Source organism: Peromyscus californicus, unplaced genomic scaffold (genome assembly GCF_007827085.1).
Source record: "Peromyscus californicus insignis strain IS unplaced genomic scaffold, ASM782708v3 Scaffold_6__1_contigs__length_162567912, whole genome shotgun sequence".
NCBI classification, from domain to species: domain Eukaryota; kingdom Metazoa; phylum Chordata; class Mammalia; order Rodentia; family Cricetidae; genus Peromyscus; species Peromyscus californicus.
In genome coordinates this window covers 31,822,451-31,829,569 of record NW_026294584.1, presented here as the reverse complement: position 1 = coordinate 31,829,569, position 7,119 = coordinate 31,822,451, and the positions used below count along the sequence as shown (strand labels likewise).

At 39.9% G+C, this 7,119-nt stretch overlaps 1 pseudogene; it reads right to left on the bottom strand.

The window, feature by feature from the left end:
- Positions 1-291: 291 nt before the first annotated feature.
- LOC128099479 (glyceraldehyde-3-phosphate dehydrogenase-like) lies at positions 292-1,292 on the bottom strand (annotated as a pseudogene).
- Positions 1,293-7,119: the final 5,827 nt, after the last annotated feature.

Genomic DNA, 7,119 nt, shown 5'->3' with positions numbered 1-7,119 from the left:
ATTACATTTCTCCTTTCCCTTTCCTCCCTCCAAACCCTCCCAATATATTCTCAATGTATTATCCCTTAAATCAATATGAAGTGACCTTTTTTGTGGTGGTGCAGTGAACTTTATTGATGGTATTCAAGAGATTAGCACTCCCTAAGCCCCTCCTGTTACTCTGGGGGTCTGGGATGGAAACTGGGGAAGATGCTCAATGTCAGGGGCTAAGTTGGGATAGGAACTGCTCAGCAACCAAGGGTCTCTCTCTTGCTCTGTCCTTGCTAGAGTGGGTGGTCCAGGGTGAGGTTCTTACTCCTTAGAGGCCATGTAGGCATGAGGTCCACCACCCTGTTGCTGTAGCCGAATTCATTGTTGTACCAGGAAATGAGCTTCACAAAGTTGTCATTGAGAGCAATGCCAGGCCCAGCATCAAAGGTGGAAGAGTGGGAGTCACTGTTAAGTCGCAGGAGACAACCTGGTCCTCAGTGTAGCTCAGGATACCCTTTAGTGGGCCATCTGATGCCAGCTTCACCACCCTCTTGATGTCATCATACTTGGCAGGTTTCTGCAGGCGACATGTCAGATCCATGATGGACACATTGGGGGTAGGAACATGGAAGGCCATTCCCATAAGTTTCCCGTTAGCTCTGGGATAACCTTGCCCTCAGCCTTGGCAGCACAAATGGATGTAGGGATGATGCTCTGGGCAGCCCCATGGCCATCATGCCACAGCTTCCCAGAGAGGCCATCCACAGCTTCTGAGTGGCAGTGATGGCATGGACTGTGGTCATGAGTCTTTACACAATGCCAAAGTTGTCATGGATGACCTTGGCCAGGAGGCTAAGCAGTTGGTGGTGCAGGAAGCATTGCTGACACTCTTGAGTGAATTGTTGTACTTCTTATGGTTCACACCCATCACAGACATGGGGGCATCAGCAGAAGGGGCAGAGATGATGACCCTTTTGGCCCCATCCTTCAAGTGAGCCCCAGCCTTCTCCATGGTTGTGAAGACACCAGTAGACTCCACAATATACTCAGCACCAGCCTCACCCTACTTGATGCTGGTGGGATCTCATTCCTGGAAGATGGTGATGGCCTTCCCCTTGATGACAAGTTTCTTATTTTTAGCCTTGACTGTGCCATTGAACTTGCCATGGGTAGAGTCATATTGAAACCTGTAGACCATGTAGTTGAGGTCAAGGAAGGGGTCACTGATGGCAACAATATCCATCCACTTTGCCATATTGGATGGCAGCCCTGGTAACCAGGCATCCAATTTGGCCTGATCTGTTCACTCCGATCTTCATCATCGTGTCTCAGGAATGAGGCTGACACTACACAAAAAGATGCAGCTGTCTCTGGAACAGTGAGAAGCAGAGAGCCGAAGTGACGTTTTTTAATATCTTCTAAATTTAGATTGGTTTATTTTCCGAGATATCATTGCATTGTAGTTCTTTTTGCTTGAAATGACTTTTACTATTCTTTCACCCTAAGTCTGTATTAGTCTCAGGTACATTTCTTGCAGGAGACAAATCCATGGATCTTTTAAAATAATCTAATGAGCTAGTGTATGTCTTTTGATTGGATCATTCAGGCCATTAGCATTTAGAATTATTATTTTGATTTTGAAGTATCTGATACTTTACCATTCTCCAATTCATTTCTAGTTTTGTGTGGTGTATTATTTCCTGTGGCCTCATAGATGTGTTTATCTGTTTATCCTTTCTTTTAACATGTAAGACTACTTTAATTATCTTATCTGGTGTTTAATGGTTATGAATTCCTTGAGTTTATGTTTATTATGGAAATGTGTTCTCTAGTTATAAAGGACAGCTTTACTGTATATAAAATATAGTAATCTAAGCTACAAATTACTGTCTTACAGAGCTTGAAATGGATCATTCCATGCCTTCCTGAATTAGAGTTTGTTAAGAAATCTATTGTCATTTTGATGGGTTTACCTTTATATGTAACTTGCTTCTTTATAGAAACTTTCAATGTTCCTTCTTTGTTCCATACATTTAGTGTTTTTAATATATATGAGGGAATTTCTTTTCTTGTCTTATCTATTTGATGTTATAACTGTCTCCTAAATCTGCACAGCCATTTCCTTCCCTAGGTCTGGGAAATTATCTATGGCTTTATTGAGTATATTTTCTATGCCTTGATCCTGAACTTTTCACTTCTCTATGTCTATTATTCACAGATTTGTTCTTTTCTGGGTTTCTCACAGGTATTTATGTTCTAGTTATACTTTCTTATTTCATCTTCATAATTTCTGGTGTTCTATTTCATCTAACTTGCCTTCAGGCCCTAACTCATTCCATTCTACTGGTTACATTTTTCACTGGGTTTGACTCACTGAAGTTTTCACTTCTAAAAATTTAATTTTTCCAATATTTCTATTTCTTTATTGGATTTATTTTTGTTTGAATTCTCTTTGAATTTAATTATGAGTTTATGCAGGTTCACTTTCATTTCACTGAAAATTCTGTTTTGCCTGAATATATGTTTTATTCTACCTACACGCCTGGTGTCTACAGAAGCCAGAAAAGGGTGTTAGATCCCCTGGAACTGGAGTTACAGATAGCCATGAGTCACCATGTGGGTGCTAGGAATAGAACCTAGGTCCTTTGGAAGAATAGTCAGTGCTCTCAACCACTGAGCCTTCTTACTAATCTTACACTGAACATTGCTTTTATACGCATTCTTTTGGTTCCTTTGTTTTTAATTTCATCTAATTCTCTAATTAGAATTCATTACTGCAAAATGAGTAACTTTGGGAGGTATGTTGCCTTTATTTGTCATGTTTCTTGGTGTTTCTGTGACGGACTTGTGAATATGGAATAGGCCATTGGTTCTATTCTTTGACCACCTCTATTCTTTCAGTTGAGTTATCTGCAATGATCAAGTGGGACTAGATTGCAGTCGGTTGTCACTCATCATCACTGGACTAACTAAACCCCCAGTCCACATGCTCACAAACCAAGCACAATCTCTAGCACCTCCCAAGAGAGTCAAACACTAACTACAAAAGCAACCAGCATGTACTGACAGGCTTAGTGTAGAATTAGAGTAATAAAAACCAATATAAAATATCCTTTCCAATCTAGTAACTTTAGGGGATAAAGGAACAATTTATCATGGTCAATAGTAAAATATTATTAGTCACTATGAGTAAGCATAAGCTTAGTAATACTAATGATTAGTATTTGAGGAATAGATAAAAATAGAAGAGAGAAATGTAATAGAAAGAGAGAACAATTAAGAATAAAGGAGGAGATAACACACCAACAGTAAGGATAGAATGAACACAAGGAAGGAATAAAGGAAATTCATCACATAACCTAAAGCAACTTGGGAGGCTGATCAATGGAATTCCTCAGCTCTAGGCAACCTGTGCCCATTGGCATTGCATACCTAATGAAGTAGGGGAGGGAAACACTCACTGAGCTGGACAAAACAGTCTACAAACTTACACACAGATAATAAAGTCTCTATATGCAGTCATTAGTATAAGAGTAGATCCAGACTTCCTATGTGCGCATTTACCTAAGCACAGGTGCAGACTGTCATCATTATTAGCATGTGTGAAGCACAGGTGCAGACTTCATCATTATTAGCATGTGTGAAGGTAGATTATCTCTATGTGGTTGCTCGAGTGTGCACAGACAATAACATGTGCAAAAGTGCAAACTGGCCGGGCGGTGGTGGCGCACGCCTTTAATCCCAGCACTCGGGAGGTAGAGCCAGGCGGATCTCTGTGAGTTCGAGGCCAGCCTGGACTACCAAGTGAATTCCAGGAAAGGCGCAAAGCTACACAGAGAGACCCTGTCTCGAAAAACCAAAAAAAAAAAAAAAAGAAAAGAAAAGTGCAAACTGCCTCTGTGTAACCAAGTCTGAGCATAGGTGCAATGTCTCTATGCCATCATTTGTCTGTGCATAGCTAGTCATCCTACCCTTAAGCTCTCTTCCTTTTCCTTGTCTATTTGGATTTGTATCTTTTGATGAGAGCAGAACCTTTGTGGTACTAAGCTTCCAATGTTTTTATCTCTGTTGTTTGCCATGCAACCACAAGGTATGGTTCACGAGTCAGGTGGTGGGTATTATACTTGCAGGTGTTTTCAACGCTCTGATTTTGAAAGGGGCTGTTGGAAAGCTTTCCACCGACATCTAGTCCTTTTAAGCACTCATCACTTCTTGTCCTTCAAACATAGAGCTAGTGAATCTCATTCCAGTCTATAGTTCAGACCATATTTCTACCATATGAAATACTGCACAGTTCTGTCTCTGGGTTTTTATCCTCTAGGTAGAATTATTCTGCATGCCAGCACTCAGGAAACAGATACTTCTCTGAGTTCCTATTGTGAGCTGTGTAGAGAGGAGACCTTTGCATCTAGATTATTTGGCTTTTAACTCAGCAGAGTTTTTTGTTGTTGTTGTTTTATTGGTTTTTCACTTCTGCTCTGTTAAAATGCCAAGAGAAAGAATACGAATTTTCCTGGCATCTATACAGTCTATGGACCCCAATATTCCAATATGGTTGGACAGCAAATATGTTCATTGATCATCTTGTGCTGGTTGTGCTGTTTGAGTCTCTGATTCAGACTTTGCCCCTCCCTGTGTTCTCATATCTCATTCTCATCCTCTCTCTCTCCCCCTCTCTTCCTATGTAAATTATCTAACTATCTAGAATACTAAGAATAGTGTAAAAATTTCCCAGGGCTTTCCTTTGACTTAATCTGAGGTTCCAACCATCTGTGATTGCTCTTACTCAGCTTGGGAAATACAACACCCAGTCAGGACTGAGTAAACCAAACAGATTCGCCTGTTCTGCTGACTAAAGGGTTTTTTATTATTATTATTCTTTCTTCTTTCCTTGTTACTGAAGCTAGTTGTCTTAGTTGGGGTTTTTATTGCTGTGAAGAGACACCATGACCATGGCAACTCTTATGAAGAAAGCATTTAATTGGTGGCTTGCTTACAGTTTCAGAAGTTCAGTCTATTATCATCATGGTGGGGAGCATGGGGGCATGCAGGCAGATGTAGTGCTGGCTACATCTTGGGTTGCAGGCAACAGGAAGTCAACTGAGACACTGGGTGGAATCCTGAGCATAGTCAATCTCAAAGCCCACTCCCACAGTGACACACTTCCTCCAACAAGGCCATATTCATGCCAGCAAAGTCACATATCCTAATCGTCCTATTCCCTATGAGATTATGGGGGCCGATTACATTGAAATCACATTAGTGCTTTCCCTTATCACTCACCTGATAGGATAGCTGTCCTTACTGAGTTACCAGTCTGCTCAGAAATACCAGAAGCAGATGTGTGGCTACTGTCAGCCATTTTCCTTCCATAACAAACAGGATTTCTTTGCAAAATTGTAAGTAATCAATGGAAATGCCTTTCATAAAATATGGTATCTTGCAGACCATTGTCAAGAAATTTAACAGAAACAGTTCAGTGCTTAGTTTTAAAGTTTTAAACTTTTGTATAGGGAAAAAGACGACAATGTAACACTGGTTCTAATTCTTCTTAAAGTTTATTCTAAAAGATATAGGAAAAAAAGGAACTCTTGCACATTATTGGCAGGAATGCATTACTTAGCAATTATAGAGAGTAATATGTAATGCTTTTAAAACTTAAAAGTATCCACAGATCCAGCAGTCACACACCTGAGTATATATCCAAAAGAAAGGAAATTAGAATGTCATGGTTCATTACAGTATTACTCATAACAACCAAGAAACACAACTGCCTAAGTGTCCATCAACTTATGAGCACATTAAGAAAATGTCACACACACACACACACACACACACACACACACACACAATGTTAAGGCATAAAAATAATAAAATTCTATCATTTGTGACAACATGGCTGTAACTGGAGATCATTATATCAAGGGAAAGAAGTTGAGGACCAAAAGGTACTGCATATTTAAACTCATGTGAACTCCACAGAACTTGAGGCTCAGAGGTCGACCAAATGCTGAGAGAAGAGAGGGAAGAGAAATAGTGATGGTTAATCAAAGGGCACTAAGTTATAGTTAAATACAAGCCTAAAGTTTATTTCTGCATAGTAGACCCACAGATAATGGTAATATACTACAGATTCCAAAGAGCTAAAGGAAAGGATTTTGGAAGTTTTCACCATAAAAAAAGATAAATGTTCAAAGTGACTGAGGATGATATATTTAGATAGATATGTTTAACCACATTTAAACATTCTATGATGAATAGATAGATGTTGTATTATATTATGTGATTATCTCATTAAAGTATACAAATCCTATGCTTTCCTGTACCAATTTTAAAGAATGGAAAAAAGTGGTTGTAGAGATGATTGAGCTGGGAAAGTATCACCTTACAAGTGTAAAGATCTGAATTCATCATCAGAACCCAAGGAAAAAAAGATCTGGGTGTTGCAGCACACACTAGTAATCCCAGTAGTGGAGCAGCAGAAACAGGAAGATTCCTGGTGCTCCCTGGCCTGCCTGCCTAGCCTAATTGGTAAACTCCTGGTTCAAAAAAATGAAAGGCAGACAGTATGAGGAACAGCTGAGGTTATCATCTGACCTCTACCTTCCCTCCTTCATGCACACACACACACACACACACACACACACACACACACACACAAGACACACACACAAGACACACACACAAGACACACACACACACGACACATACATGCATAGGCACACAAAAAGAAAACAGTATTATCCTAAAGAAAAATGTCTATTCCAGTTGATATCTAGTTAAAAATAAGAATGGTCTGATACCATGTAAACTGGGTTTACGGTTCATTCAAATCTCTTTGATACAGCCTTGTTCTTTAAAAAATAAAATAAAAATTTACCTGTTTTTGAGATACATATGTATCTGTCTACCACCTTCATGCAGTGCCTGTGGAGGCCAGAGAGGGTGTTCCATCTTCTGGAACTGGAGCTACAGACAGTTGTTAGCCACTATGAAGGTGCCGGTAAATGGATGGACCAAGACAAGAGCATGTCAACTCTTAGACTGAGTAGGATTTTGTTAGAACTATTTAGGCAAGGGCTAGATAGAATTATCTCCAGAGTTCAAATATGCAAGCCAAGCTGGGGACTTCCACTGTTAGCACAGATA